General features: G+C 34.8%; 1 pseudogene; it reads right to left on the bottom strand.

The window, feature by feature from the left end:
• Positions 1–3: 3 nt before the first annotated feature.
• On the bottom strand, positions 4–16946 carry LOC108377683 (vascular endothelial growth factor receptor 1-like; annotated as a pseudogene).
• Positions 16947–17145: the final 199 nt, after the last annotated feature.

Here is a 17145-nt window from a genome sequence, read left to right as displayed (position 1 = left end):
GCGATGGTGTTGGTGTTGGTGCTATTTTATCTGGGAAAGTGAAAGAAGTTGTTGTTGTTGTATTGGGTTCATCACTTGACTGGTTGTCGTCGTGATCTTTTGGACGTGTCGGTGAGAAAATGGTTGTGCCTGTTTCGATGCTCATATTTAAGTAATCATCGGATGAGGATGGCTGAATACCTGAGTGAAATCGTACATAGGTGGGAAGGACAAACGCACAGACGGCACAGACGCAGTGTAGGGTTAGTTGCATGAAATTGTTGATAGGTATGTACATACATACATACATATCGCTAGCCTAGTGCGATAAGCTGCTAAGTCCACATTTACAAATTTTACAGAAAAGGGGAAACAACTTCTTTCTATAGCCATTTTTTTTCAAGTACTTCACAAAAATTTGAATATGTACAACATTTTGTGTGTTTAATGCAAAGCAAAACTCCATTACAATCAGTAGGATTTGGTCTTTATTAAAATATTTCGTATTATTTTGGCCTCTTTTGGACGTAGCAAATTTGCCTTTCATTGAATATAAACGAAAAAAAAAAAAAAAATCAAACAAGAATTTTAATCCTTTTCGAAACGATGAACGATGCATTTTTAATTTCTCTTGCTTCTTACACTGAGAAAAGTTTAGTTACATCAACTAAATATGTTTTCTCTGTTGAGAGAAATATATTTGGCTGACTTTTTTCTGCGTATATATCAAAACATGAGTTTTCATAAAAAGTGGACTTAAGAACTTTTCACTCTAAGCTAGCGATATGTACATTATATAGATATAAAAGCGAATATGTGCTGCATAGTACATAGTATGTAAGTACTAGTTGGTTAGAGTAAAATAACTTTAGATGTGTGCAGATCAGTTAAGTGTTGAGTAGGTGATATCTTAGCAAGCATGTTTGTGGAATTTTGGCAAAACAATTTATCTCGACATTGGTCCCTTTTTTTGGTAAATCACTAATCACCTATGGCTATCTAAAATATTAACTAACCATATTAAAAAAAAATATAATAATAAAAAACTGTTACTACAAATTTGTTCAAAATCAGTCGAAAAACTTGTTTTCTCAAAAGTCCTCAGATATGCATATATATCTATTTATTTAAGTTTTAATTTTTATTTTCTTTTTATATATATATTCTTTTATTTAAAGCTTTGAAGCAATCGAATTTTCAGCAAAAGCAACTACGTATAAACTGAATGTAGTACTTACGTATTTCTGGTAGTATGTGTCCATTTACATAGCGTGGTGCCGCTGGTGCCACTTCATCTGGCGATCCCATCAGCGATAGGTAATCGGTTGGATTGCGATTTACATTTTCGTTGTTGGCGCGCAAGTATGTATCATTCAAATCCACATAGTGCTGAGGGAGTAGTTCATTTTTAGTTAATAACTTGTTTGTAACGGTAAAGTTTAGAATTGTAGTTAATGTAATAGCTAATAGGTTAAGTTAGGTTAAGGTGGCTTCCGCCTATATCTATATGAGGCTCACTTGGAGTATAAAACATCAGTCCCTTATGTTACTAAAATCTATTTAACGGTAACTGCTCTTCTATCACGAAAAAACGATGTAAGCCATGAACGGAGTTTCGTTAAAAAGAGCGATCCAAGGTGTTAAGTGTTGAAATAATACCAACCTGGTAGTTTTTGACAACTATCAATACGCGAATGCAGTGTCCTGTCAAAACATTTACCAGAATTATGTGCTGCGGCTTTGTAAGGCTAAGGATATACCTTGACCATCGGACCCACGGCCAGTAAGACCTTCGGCTTTCGCTTGTTCTAGTTTTGATCCTGCTAAAGAATATTAGTCTTCTCACACGAATGCTAACGGGACACTTGAAAATATACCACTGGGTCGCTAGGTTCGGAGCCCGACAGAAAGATCTCTGCGGAAGTGGAAGAGATAAGCAAAATGTAGAAACTTCGCACTCCGGAGAAAACGCTTCTAATTTTTTAGGGATAACTTCATCGAAATCTTAGACGCCTGAGGGAAAAGCCTTTAAGGGTTTGCTAGAATTCGTAGAAAATCTGATATGAGGAAACGTGGCCTCCGACTGAATTCCTGCCCGTCTAACCTAACCTAACCCAACCTACTTAGCCAAGCTTGCCATTATATTCAGCGAACGACATTCAGACCAGGATATATAAAAAAAAAAAAATCTTGTATTTTACTTACATTTGTCACATCATCGCCTAGCATGCGCGCAAAATACTTCTCTAGCACATGGAATAGTGGACGACACTCCGGATTCGTACTCCAACATTCCAACATAATATCATATAGCTCATCATTGGCGAATGGTGGTTTTTCCATGCGATAACCATCCTTCAATTTTAAATACAAACTCTGATTTGGATCCATACCGGGGTAGGGGACCTTCGCCAACGAGAAGAACTCCCACAAAACAATACCAAATGACCAAACATCAGTATAGGTGCTAAATACGTGATCACTAAGCGATTCCAAAGCTAGCCATTTGATGGGCAAGGGCGCTTCACCTTGCTTCTTATAGTTTTCGCTTTTATACATGGAGCGTGCTAAGCCAAAATCGCATATTTTCACCACATTATTCTCGCAGAGTAAAATATTACGTGCAGCCAAATCGCCGTGCAATACTTTACGTGACGATAAATAGTCCATGCCGCGCGCCACTTGAAAGGCAAATCGGTTGTGGTAACAGTCATGGCTTCTGTGCTATCGGGCTTGTAGTTGGAACGCCATGCAGGCTGTATGGAATTATTGGAGAGAACATGATCTTCGTCTGAAAGGGTAATGGAAAAATTTTATAGGTAGAAAAAAATTAAACAAAAATACTTTCTGGAACATAAACTTGTGTATCTAGGTATGTATGTATGTACATTAGACCGTGGCAGAAAAAAAATTCTAAAGTATTTTTGCAAGGCAATTTCGAAAGAAATATTTTTTTTAATTTCTCGTTAAATCTTCGCCATTTACAGTCTCTCCAAAAGTCATTAAACTTTTGCTAAGGAAGTTTTTTGGTTATTCCTTTCAGGACCAATAAAATTATTCCACTCACAAAGAAATTGTGTGAGTTTCTTTATTTTTAGAATGGGCCTCATATTTAATGAGTTATTTTTATAAAGAAGTTTTACAGAAATATATTTCTACCAAAATAAGAAAAATGTATCAAAATAAGATTTTCTTGCAAAAACTGAACTTTTTAGAAGAAAACGGAAATTTTGTTTAGAGAAAAAATAATAATAAAAAAAATATAATTTGGGGAAAAAATAGTTTTTGGCAAAAAGAAAATATGTTTACCTTAATCGGAAAAAATTTAACCAATATTAGAAACAAAAATTGATTGGGGAAAAAATATTCATTAATTTTTTTATTTAATATAATAATCTAATCAAAATCTGAAAAAAAGTATCAAAAAAACTCTGCTCGGAAAATTTTAATAGTTTTTTAAGAAATTTTCCTTTGAGAACAAATTATGTTCATGAAAAACCATTATTAAGGAAAGAATATATGTCTACCCAAATTAGAAAGAATATACCAAACGTTACAAAAAGTATTTTTGAAAATAAAAGTTTTAAAATATATTTTTTTACGATAATCATTGCAAGGAAACATAATTTAGGAAAAAAAATTTGTTAGGAAAAAATATGTTAACTTAATCAGAAAACAAAGCACCAAGCATTAGAATCAAAGATTTTTTGGAGAAAAAAATATTTTTGGGCTAAAAAATTTTTGTTTCGGAAAAAATTATTTTTGATAATGCATAAGTATTATTTTTGGAAATAAATCAATTTAATTAATTTATTTTAAGATTGTTTACAAAAAAATAGTATAGGAAAAGATTATTCAGATATATTATCTTATACATATTAAAAAAATTTAACTTTTTTATGAAACAAAATTATTTATTTAGAATAATCACTTCCAAGGAAGAAGTTCTTTAAAATCAACGAAAAAAGATTTTGGAAAAAGTTATGAGATTAATGAAAATTTCTTATAATTCTTTGCGTTCCAAAAAATGTGTTTATAATAAATCAACCTCTAGCTAAACAAAAAATGGTTAATATAGTTTTTAGTTGAAATTAATGGTAATTTTTAGTAGAAAATTATTTTTCTGTTGAATTTTTATTAAATTACTTAGCCTTCGATGAATAACAATTTACATTCAAATCTTGAGCTTTTTTAATTATAGGCGTATGGTGCTAAGAGGGTTGGTTACAAAAAAAAATTATTGTCGAATTGAAAATTTAAAAAAAAATTAGAAAGAATTATGAGATTAATGAGAATTTCTTATAATTTTTTGTATTTATTCCAAGAAATATGTTCATAAAAAGCGGTTTCTAGCTCAATAAAATTCGACAAAAATTTAAGACATACTTTTAGCTGACAATTTCTAATAGAAAGTGATTTTTTATGTTCAATTTTGTTTTTAATACGAGAATTTTTTTTTTTCATTAGATCTCGATGAATTACATTTTACATTAAAATCTTGCGCTTTTCTAGTTATAATTATAGGCTTATGACCCTAAGAGGTTAAAAGAATTTTATTGTCGAACGTAGGTATCGTCGAAAATGTAAAAAGGAGACCCATAGGTGTTACAAAAAACAATTTCGAAATTGCCTTGCCTGGTGTGCACTGGACTTTTTTGCTGGTACGGTCTAATGTATGTACATATGTATCTATGTTTAATTTGTACCCCTACACTCACCTTCAGGTATTGTGGTCATCACCGTCTGCTCCGTTGCACCACTATCCACATGCCCCTCATATAAATCAGATTGCCGCAAATATCCAGCCGAATTGGGACGTCCAGCGCGTGTGCCGGAGCGTGGATCATTTTCAGAGTTTCTGCGATTATTTGCCGTATAATTATTGTTCACATTATTCATATGATTTACATATTGATGATTTGAAAAGGACAAATTAACATATTTTACTCCATCACTGATGCAAAAACAAAATGCCATAAAGCCATCCAAGTTCATTCGTGTAGTTATTGTTGTTTGTTATGAGCACCATAAAAGTTATGTATTCCAATGTGAGGTGGGTGGGACACAAGCACCAATCGTATGCATAGCAAATAGTAGGAGTAGGTGGTAGTGACAAACATTTTCCAACACCACAAAAATTTGTTTAAAAACATTCAAATATACAAATGTCGTTGGTTAAAGTGTTTTAGGATAGGAAAGTAGTATGTAAGCAAGCATGTAAAGTGGTGCCATTCAATAGTTAATAGGGTATAAGTTTTTTCGACCATTTTTTAAATTCAAATATTAAGAAATGTTAAATAATAATTGCAAATAATATAATTATGCACATATAGAAAGGCCCTTACTCATTTTGTTTGGAATTCAGCTCTGTCCATAGTCTATAGATTGCTCACTAAAGACGTAATCGAATTTAAATCAACTAATATATCAAAAAATTGTTTCTATGTTCATTGAAAACCAGTGTAATGAAAAAACAACAACGCAACTGCAGAGCTTTAGTTTGTTTTAGGATTTATAACTACTCTGCAAAGAAACAAACATGTTAGAAAGGGCCTTTATATATTAAGGTAACGATATGTATATATAGATGAAATATGTACATGGGAACCTTTTTTTTTTTTGCTAAGAAAAATTTGGTTAATCTACAGATGCCTTGTGAGGAGATTGTTTTTTTATACAGAATTTCTTGTTTTATGGTTTTTATTAAATTTTTCCGTTTAAAAATAATATTCGGGTATCAAACTTCATTAAATTATTTTTTCCTGGAAAGATCGAAACACTTCACAGAAGTCGCCCGAAGTTCTAATGTTGACTTTTGTATTGCTACTGTGTCTGGAATCGCAGTTAAAGAATAAAATCACCAAAAATTATTTTATGTGTAGAACTACTGGACGCAAAGGGCAATTATGTCAGGAAGGTCTTCAACAGGGAAAACATTTCACATCACACGGCTGTACTCCCTAACTAAAACAAACTTATTAGATGCTCCAAGAGGGAATCGTATAGACCTGCCGTATACATAAAATTCTATCGAAGGAGCCTTCCAATGGAATAGGGCGCCTAAGGAGGAAAGATGCCAGCTTTTCTCATAACGGAGAAATAATACTTTTGTAGCTCAATTTTATATCACGCTCACGAAACACGGTGTCGACCTCTGCCTCTTTAGAATAAAGTAAGGTCTAGATGATTTAGGTCAGTCTGAGCTAATGGCCGAATTTAGGAATAAATAAGATGGACATCCAAGCCGCGTGGCCACGCGTGACCATGTAGAAGACTTTAAGACTGGACATGGGGTCTGGATCTAAGTTTATGGATTGGATTTACTGTTGACTGGCTGTTGGATTGTTACTTGTGCCTCCATAGTCTAATTGCCAACCACATTGCAAAAAAAAACTGCAATTGTTTGTCTTATTTGACCCTCTATTATTTTTTTTTTAAGGAAAGAGGTGGTCCCTTAATTATTGGATCATGAAGAAATTAACAGTACTCTTAAATTTTCATAGGAGAATTGGAGTCGGTTTTTTTGCTTAAAAATTACTTGTTTTTATGAAAGTATGGATCGTTATCTAACAAAAACCATGTACGTTATTCAGAATTTCAAACTTTGTAAAAAATTGGGAAAATTCTGCAAAACTCAACCAACTTGCATCAGGGGTTTTTGTTTACGGTGTTAAGCGTTTTTTCATACAAAATATGTTCGAAAATTTTTTTATATGAAAATTGTCAAAAATCAACGATAAGTCGAAACTACTTCAAACTTCTACTTTATTAAATTGAATTGGCTACAAAAAGTGCATACTTTAAATATTTCTGAGAAATATAATTAAAGAGCTCGCCATTTGAATAAAACTTTGTCGAGTTTTCCTAAATTTTAGGAAGTCTTTAGTTTGAACATTTAGAATTTTTTAAAGGTGTTTGAAGGTTTTAAGAGGGTTGCCAACTATTTAAAAATTCAATGAAATATGAAATTATTTTGTAAGTAAAATCAATTACGCATTACAAAATGGGTATCAATCGAAATGGCTGTGAAAGGCTTCACATAGACTACATGAAGAAGGGTTGCCAACTCTTTAAAAAGTCAATTCGGGTAACAAAAATATGTCTCACAATGTCAGACGAAAGAGGTTTAAGAAGCTCTTAGTTTGAAAATATTTTGAGGAGGGTTGAAAAGGGAAACAACCTGAAGATTTAGTCTAAGTTATGAGAAGCTTAATTAATTGATTTTTACTGAAAAGCTTTTAAATGGCAGCGATTACCTGTATGTCTCATTGTTAAATTGGACTTTATGAAAGCTTATATCGGGTTAGTAAAATATAAGCGATTTTTAATGCAGTGTTAAAACAAACAAAAGGTAAACAAAAAAAGCTCAATATTACTGCTACATGCCATATTAAAAAAAACTATTTACACTACGATATATACCAGTAACTAATACATATTTGTACAAAGCGTTGCCATACCGATTCAATTCGAAATTATCCGAGAAGCGTTGCTTTGTAATGGTCGGATCGATTTTGTCAGTCTCCGGATGGATTTGATTTATAAAACGTTTGCGATTGCGCAGTAAGAAGTTTTGCACATTACCATATCGGCAGTATTCCACAATAACCATCAGTTCACCTGAAATGAAATGTCAAGATTTATGTTATTACTATTCCGGCTATACCAAAAAAAAAAAACCATTTAAGCTACATACGTTGTGCGATATTCTTTGTGACGGCGCCCAACAAATTCACAACATTCAAATTTGGTCCCAAATGTACCATAATTTTCAATTCCGTGACCAAAGCGCGCATCACCTCATTATCCGCTATGCGTTTCACCATCTTCACAGCCACCACAGTCTCCTTTTCATCAGGTCGTATGCCCTCAGCATGCGCCTTCAAAACCACACCAAAGGCGCCAGCGCCCAATTGTTTGCCCAATTTAAGCTTTTCGCGTGGAAATTCAAAAGCTCGATCATATGGCAATAAATCAGCTTGCTCGTCCAATGTCAGCGCTGGATTTATATGCTCCACAGCACCTTCTTCAAAGTTGGCCAAGCCGGCGGCTTTGTAATCTCGCAGCCGTCTCCGTTCACGCAAAACACGCACACACAAGTAGATAACCAGCGCAATGAGTATGACGAAGAAGAAGAGTAGGCCAAGTATCCAGCCGGTGCGCATGCGCGGTAAGTCTGTGTAGAAATTGAGTTTTTTTTTTAAATGCTACGCTTTCAAAATTTATGAGTTCCAATACTTATATGAAAAAATAACTTACTTGTGATTTTAACTGCGGAACTAGCATCGACAGAGCCCAAACGATTCACGGCCACACATTTATAGATACCTTCATCTTCGGGTTTTATATATTGTATGACTAGCTTGTTACCATCTTCTTCGATGGCTATATTGCTGCCATTGGTGAGTTCTATATCGTCTTTGTACCAGTGCACATTTGCCGCTGGTATAGCCTCCGGTGTACATTCCAATTCTAGGAAGTCGCCAAGTTTGCGCTCCAGTTTTGCATTTTCATCCAAATTGGTGTGTATCATTTTGGGAGGCAGTGGTTCTACGAGTAAATCAAGCGTAGTTAGCTATTATAATCACTTGGCAAAGGGCTAATCCCTAAATGTATTTCGAATTCTTTGAATGAGAAGGCGCATTTTCATTCCCAAGTCAAACTCCTAAAGTTCATCAAAGAGTCGGGAAAGTTTGCAGATATGTAATATTATCCCATGTTTACGCTATCGTGCTCATCCTTGCTATAGGCCTCGAGTGTAATGGGTAATTGACCTTGTATTCCATCCACCTCCCGACGGAATACAGTACACACCCTATCTCAGAATTTGGTTGAAGAACGCCCCGTCTCAGATGCCGATTCAAAACCGCCCTATCTCAGCACATTTTCAATGTATTTTCAGCTGAGAAAAGGCGTTTTTGAACGGAATTCTGAGATAGGGTGTTTTTCCAAAAAATTCTGAAATAGGGTGTTCTTCGATTAAATATTGAAGTAGGGTGTTCTTGAAAAGTTTTCTGAGATAGGGCGTTTTCGAACTGGCTGCCCAGATAGGTCGATCTTCTGCACAGGTGACGAAATACACTGGAAGGTTGGGCTTTGATTTGTCAGGGACGACCTGTGTTAGTGTTTGGCGAAGCTTTACCTCCGATTTGTGGAATTTACCTTGGTGTTGTCAAACAAAGGTGAGGGACCTACAGCTTTAGGCCAACTCCAAACGGTGATCGTAATTTTATGAAAAGCTTTTTTGCATGTCCAAAATGCGCTCGAGAGGGGACCGCTAATAGAATTTTTCTTCTTTTAATTTGTTTTTGATGTTCGTCGGAAACTGGGCTCGATACTATGCCCTGTGGCCCTGCGCAACTCTAACCATTATACTAATTAAAATTATTACGTTTTGTTTAATAAAAAAATAATGTGATAATGTTAAAAAAAAATACAAGGATATGCAATAGGGCGCGTCAATTTGTATGGAAGACCTTTTCGACTATGCGCGTATGACACTATAGGATTCTAAGCAAATTTGCGAAGAAATCATGGGTCTAAAATCAGTTTGGAGTTTGCCGAATTGCGAAAATAGATTTTTTTTTACTTATTATCTGTTTTCGCAATTTAGCAAACTCCAAATTGATTTTAGAGCCATGGTTTTTTCGGAAACTTTGCTTGGAATTACACGTAGAGTTCCCATAATAAAAAAAAAATGACCCGCCCTAATGTGCAAGCATAAGATTGTTTGTAAAAAATTAAATTGAATGAAATTCAAATTATCTATTCAGTATTAAAATACTGAAATTTTTTTATAAGCAGCGCTAAAAAATTGACTTCGCTGTAAACTATCAGAACTGGTACAAGTATATGGGAAGTTTCTTCATTTTATATATTTCTAGTCTATTTGACTTACCATACACAAAAATACTGATATATTTGCTTTCTCTGTTGATCAGTATTGTTCGCATTTCGTGCACGACACTCATAGCTGCCCTGAGAGCGTTCTTGGATATTATTGATTTTCAGACGTCCTTTGATACGAATAGCTGGTTGAGGAGTTGGTAATCACAAAATCTATGTAGAAAATAAACAAAAGGAAAAGGGATACATGAATACATGTTAAGAAGCTCTTACCAATTTTGGCTGGTATTGTCACTTGCGAAGCTGAATAAATTTAGCGAAGCAAACGTTTTTGCCAACACACCTAACCCCACGTCTCCATTTTCTACTAAATGTGTCTTAACATCTGTACAAATTTCTTTTTAACTTTGTCCCGTTTTCTCATGTGGGTAACTTGTTGTCTTAACATATCACTTTTAAATGGCATCAAGCCAATCAGATCGATCCGTACCCAAAGTAAATGGCGCGGTAAAATGAAAACTGAGTTGTCAAACTACAAAACTGACAGCTGATGTTAAGACAGCGATGGTAAGAAATTCGGCAAGACAGATATGTTTAACAGCGGAAATTTGCGGTCTCCACCTGACATTTCTGTCTTACCACAGCCGTTTAACAGAATCTGTAGAAGGTGGAGACGTGGGGTAAAATTTGCATCAAAAGTGTTCGCGTTGTAAGTCACTTGTACAAGACGAACACTCTTATGCAAATTTTATGTGCATTCGGAAACCGTTTGCTTCGCAAGTGCAATATTAAGTGGCTAAATTTTATGTATAACGCCAATACAATGCCAACTTACTGTTGCTCTCCTCCTACAAGCTCGCCATCCTTATACCAATCCAGATCGTCGAGAAGTAGTAAGATAATGCGGCACAAGTGAGCGTCACCTCATCGCCACGCGCAATCTTCTTATTCTCATCAATGCCCACTATGGTCATATTATCACTTATATCGCCGATAAGCACATGACCTTTGACCCTCGCCCATACCTTTTGGATTGGCTGCCAAGCAGTGGATAATGCCTGGCTTTTCAGGCGTAAAATACAAATCATGTATATATTCAATAGCCAAATCGCCTCGGTTGTGCATTGCGTGTGGACTAAAGAAAACAACAAACATAAAAGTTTGTAATAATTTCTACAAAATTAATATTTAACTAAAATTATACACACATTGAAATTTTGCTCTAAACGCTTATCACACGATGGCCATCGCGGCGATATGCTGCACGGTGTAAACACCCAGGATACTATAGCCGTTGGATAGGAAATACCCTGGCACTGCAAATGCGCCTCGTCACCAGCTTTTACGTAGACATCTTTCACTGTAACTTTGGGCTTATCTGTGATGCTCACATTGAATTGTAATTCTTTCACGAGCAACTCATTTTTGGCGCGTATCACATACTCGCCACTATCTTCGAGTTGTGCATTCAAAATTTGCAGGTGATCGAGGTATCTGTTGTGTTGATCATATACTTTTTCGAGGATGAATTTGTGTCTTATCAGGTTTGTACCAGGTAAGTGTGGGGAATGGATAACCGCGGTATTTGACTTGATCTGTACCTTTTTATTGGCAGAGCTTACAATTTTGTAGTAGCCTGAGGGTTCGCTAATATTTATGTAGCCCTCATCGCGATCTAATGTGGATGGTGTAGGGATCAAATGAAATACATATGTATATGTGGAAGGCAAGACATATTTAGTAGTTTACTCACTTAGTACAGTCATTTGATAATTGTTACGTCCCAACATTGTTCGAATGATCAGTGCAAATGCACTCGTAAAGTCCAGAGTCCGATTTCTGTGCGTTCAATATTGTCAACATTGCTAGACCCACTTGATGAGTTGATGTTGAATTAATAAATCTGGGCGTAGTTTTTACCATGCGATGCTGTGGATAAGATTTAATCGATATGTAAATGTCTGAGGTGAAGAGGTGCTTGGGGTAGTCAACGATCCTCTGATCTTTGGATTCAGTACTGATCGCGATTTTCAACTTTATTTTTGTTTTGGGTTGATCTTGATCTGAACGTTGATTTTGATAATACTATTTATTATTGCAATAATCGTAATTTATATAGAGCTAGATCTGAAATATTTTGATCAAAACCATGGGGAGGCTAAAAATCAAACTTCGAAGAATTATCTTGACCACTGCTTGTAACTAATTACTAAATAATTGCTCTTAAAGCTGGTCTCTAAAATTAGTCTTCTTCTTCTTAAAAAGGGCATAAGTACCTGGTACTCATGGAATTTGATGTACAAAGCCAATGAGAGATATGGTGATCACCGAAATAGCAGCTTTAACTTCTACCAAAATGTAAATTATTGTTGGTTTTCCACAAAAATTTTCATTAATAACGGTCTCAAGGTAAATAAAACTGTTGAATATAATTATTATAAAGCCATAAATAAGAAAAAAAAAACAAATAATTTCAGAATAGTTTCATGACTAGTTTGGAACTATACCGAAATGATCCTGAATTAGTCCCAAAATTGCCCTATAGTTGCTTTGTAAAGTTGTGAGTTTGTCCGGAAAGGATCTCGAACAAGTAATGAAACGGTCTTGAAATGGACACTTGCTAGTTCCTAAATGATCCCGAGCTAGATCCGAAATGTTCATAGAATATGTAGTAGTGGAATAGTCTCGAAGAAGTCCTGAAATAGTTGTGAACTATTCCGAAATGGCCCTGAACCAGTCCCGAAATTACTCGGAACAAATCAAAAACTTTCCCCATTGCTTCTCTTCTTTCCGAAGTTATGCCAGTTATTCAAACCAAGTGTGGACAGATCAAAAAAGTAGCCACTTTAGATAGTAAGCTGGTAGTAGTGCAAATTAATTTGCATCACTTCCGTCTCACTCGCCTTCATAAAGTTTACGGGCAAGCATATAGATACCGCGCAGGCGCATCTGGATGCTAATGTTCGCATACCTTGTATACGTTGAGGAGAAGGACCACCGAAAGCAGTTCACCAACTTATACGACACGAGGACTAGAACTGGTAATGGCCTGCGATGCAAATAACTACCATTGGAAAGTTCAGACACCAGTGTAAGGAGTAAGTCTATCTTAAATTTCATCGTCTCTATTAAAATAGTAATATCTAATAATGCAATCCGGTCGTAGACTCGGCTAGCAGCAGGATTAGTACCTTTTCGGACCACAGCAGGATACTAGGAATACAGATTGGGAAAGATTTCCTAGGATAAAATCCTAAGATATAGACCTAAATGCAGGCGACGTAAGGAAGATTGGGAAAACTATAGGAAAATCATCAATGACGAACAAAGTCGAATAAGGTTCGGAAAGAAAGATTACTGGAACATTGAAATCAACAAAATGTCACTTAGATTTTCTGAAGTTTTCCAATAACACTTAAATGGCTCCCACTTTACCATTATCCATTTACTATGTGGTTATATTTTTATTTTGCTTCCAAACAGAAATAAACTGAAGAATAATAATCTTTAACCAGTTAACCGATTAACCCGGAATATGTGAACAAACCAAAAATTTTTGTTTAAAATTAGGAAACTATTTATTACAATTAATTTATATTGATCTTTGGTTCTCACCTCTTCAACTCCAGCTGGTGTTTTCCATTGCGTTGTGTAGGAAACATCGAAGGCGATTTTCACATAACAATTTAATGTGAAATTTTCGCCAACATTGACATGTCCACGAGAATTGGAGGTTATGACCGGTTTCTCGATATATTTCGTGCTCGCTAAGAATCCAATTTGTGTTGGTTTTTTTTTTGTTTTTGTTGAATTTCATAAAAAATATTGACATGTGAGTAAATCTTTTCGTAATTAAAGGTTGTTAACAACTAAAAGCCAACATTACTTTGGGATCATACATAGAACAGAAAAGAATAAGGAATACGAATACAATACATAAAAGATGAATACAAAACAATGCATAAATAGAACACAAAATATACATACATACAAAGCATGCAACAAAAGAGCAATACAAAATATTTACACATGTACAAAAACCATGCAAAACGTAATTTATACAGAAAATTTACAAAAATAAAAATTAATAAAAGCTTTGTGAAAGCTTTGAAGATATGTAGCTTTCACAACCAGGGTGGAAGAAATGAATATGTGCATGTATGTACATAAACTCATAGTGATTCTTAAAAAAGCTTCTAGGGTAATTAGCTTTTGATAAAAAACGTGAAAAAGCTTTCATATGAAAATATGTTGAATTAATGTAATGAAAGAGTGAAACAGATTTTTGAATGAGTTGAATGAAAATTAACATACAAGTACATAAATGCACGTATGTATATAAAATTACCATAGCCCACTTAAGCTTTCAATTCAGAATTTGTGCGTAATGTCTTCATCAAAGGTCTCTTGTACGTAAAATTCTATAGTGTAGATCTAAAAAGTTTCTATTATTTTTATACTACAATACATTTTAAGAAAGTAGCAATAGTTCAAAAAAAGCTACCTTGCGTATAAGCTTTCAACTTAAAAGCTTTTTTGAAGAAAAGCTTTTTCATAATAAAAACTATGCGTAATTCTATTTACCTAGCTCTACCGAGTAAGCGAATTAAGCTTGTTTAGGTTTTCTACTTTAAAGCTTCCGGCGGCCATTTCTTTTAATGCAGTTGTCTACTTTAAAAAGTTTAAAGCAGCTGTAATGAACTTGTAGAGTCATACAACGGAATTATTGGTAATAAGTAGCATAGACAAGTGTTAGTCACCGCTTTGGGCTTGACCGCGTGTTCGTTGATATAAAATTTTTAAAAAAGCTCATAAAATAGTCAATTCAAATAGAAAATTTATAATAAATTCAAGAAGCCACTTAAAACTACAAAAGCGTTGCAAGTAGACAAGGTGGTACCCATAACCAATTTTTAGGATCTAAATTTACCTCTCACGTGAAGCTTTTATATAGTAGAAGTGCACTCGATGGGTGTAAATTATTTATAGATCGGCGAGCACAATTAGAAAAAAAGCTGTACCTATTAGAGTAAACTAATTTCCAAATCCATAACCTCTCACAATAACCTGATAGATTTTTTAATAATATCTCCTAGGAGCAGTGCGCTTAGACCACCCGAGATGAGCAAACAAAGTGTTCACCCTGTCAACGTGTGTCTCCACTGGTACAAGCAGCCATAGCAACCTAGCCTAAATAGCTAAAGGAATTGAATTCATTGATAGCTGCAATTTTTATTGAAAGTTGTCATACATCTCCGAAGAATTTTAGATCAATCAGCCTCCCTTCATGAGATATTAATTTACCAGTATATAAGAGATAGGATTTCTCGAAAGCGATTAATTGTCAGCATGCCTACCTAAATGGTCGGTTAGTAAAATCTGGATTGCATACAATTGTCAAAGTCATAGAGAAGTCTTTTAACAACAAGAATTTTGTAGCTGGTGCCTTCCACGATATAAAACAAGCTATTAATAACGTGATACCCAGGGCACAGAATTAACCTAGCGGAATCGCTATGCTCCGGTGTACTATCGATTAGGAGGGTTAACATCTACTTCTTCTATAGTCAGGCTGCAATCCGAATTCTAGGTTCACTTGTAATACGATCGAAACTGATCAGGGGGGACTACCAGACTTCTCTCTCGATCGCACTTTCATATCCAGCTTATTTGGGTCCCAGAACACACTAAGATTGCAGGAAACTGCATGACAAATGAATTAGCTAGGCAGGGTACCCTCGAGGTAATTTTTCTGCACAGGGAGAGAATAGAATTTCCTGTCAGACTACTCATGGACAGATCGGCTTTTACTCGTAGTAGACTCAGTGAGCGCTAGGCGAGAATACCGACAAGCAAAGTTGCAAAGCTCTTCTGACCGGTGGTCGACAAGATTTCGAATGAATAATGTTTCGCGTATTAAATGGTATTTTAAATGGCATTTATGAGAACATTGAAAACTACGAGTATTATGGCAAAAATTATAGCAAAACTCAGATTCAAATCAAATGAGAAAAAAATTACAAAACTTATTAGAGCGCATGCGCTTATAAAATGGAATAACAAAAAATCGTGCGTCTAACGACAATGGAATTAGGAGGGTTTGAAAATTCTATTTGGACATTAGAAGCTTTGAAAATAAAGTGCAAATTTTGCCATAAACTTTTAAACTTACAACGCTGTGTACCACGAAAGCGTGAACTATGCCATCGCGTAGTTGGGGCAGCGCGTCGCAAAAATGAGCGTTTCGTTGCGCGCACGTGTGTGACGAACGGTGAAACAGTCGTCGTGGAAGTCGTGCTATTTTCAAAACTAACTTTTTCAGCGTCAGCGTAAGCGTCTGTAGCTATTTTATGCGTTTTGCGATAGTCGTCAGTGGTAGTGGTCACGTGCGTCCTGCCATAACCTTCACCATTATTATTAGTAACACCAACAACATCATCAGCTAGTATGTTAACGCTATTATCATCCACAATATTGCCATCACCGGGATTAGGGAGACGATCAACAGCAATACCAATACCAACACCAACATTAATATCCACATTTTCATCCACATCCACATCCGATGCTACAACAAAGTTATTTGAGAGTTTATGAAAATTATGCGTTGCTCTTAGATTAACAACATCAAAAATGCGATTAGTAACAGGCACAATTTTGTTAGTTACTGTACTTGTTGCTGTTTTCGTGCTTCGGCTGGGTCTTGGTGGGGGAATGCTCTTAGCTTTTGGGATTATGGTTCGAATGGAATTGAGTTTTGACGCGTTTATTGTGCTAGCTAGAGTAGTAGCCTCCACCGATGGTATATCCGATGCTTCAGATTGTTGAGATTTTATATACATTCATATCGGTGTTGTTTTTATGGGTGAATTTGTTTTTTTTTTATAATTTTTAAAGTCGTTTTTTTGTTGTTTTGATTAGTATATGCAAAAACCATCGAAATGAGAGAAAGGTAAAAATGGTGTTTCCGGGAGAGAAGAAAAAAAAAATTAAGTATTTAAAGATGTACGCAAATAGTTATGTGCTTGATTTTTGTCTAAGACTTAAATACATTTTTCGAAATTCCTCTAAATGAATCTATACCAACACCATTTTTTAAAATAATATTTCAACTACGAAGAAATCTGAAGTTTAAAATTGTATTTAAGTCATTAATATACTATAGTTTTTCTAGAAAAAGTTATATTCACTATCTCTATAAATATAACAAAATTAAAAATCAATTTAAAAATTAAAATAATATCTCAATCACCTTTAACCACAATAAAATTAAAAAAAAAAATTAATCCTTCGTCCCATCTGCCAATTTTAGTAAAATTT

This window comes from Rhagoletis zephyria, unplaced genomic scaffold (genome assembly GCF_001687245.7).
Source record: "Rhagoletis zephyria isolate East Lansing unplaced genomic scaffold, Rhagoletis_zephyria_1.1 Rzeph_scaffold_12526, whole genome shotgun sequence".
NCBI classification, from domain to species: Eukaryota; Metazoa; Arthropoda; class Insecta; order Diptera; family Tephritidae; genus Rhagoletis; species Rhagoletis zephyria.
Note: the sequence above shows the minus strand (reverse complement) of the source record. Positions and strands in the feature narration are given on the sequence as shown.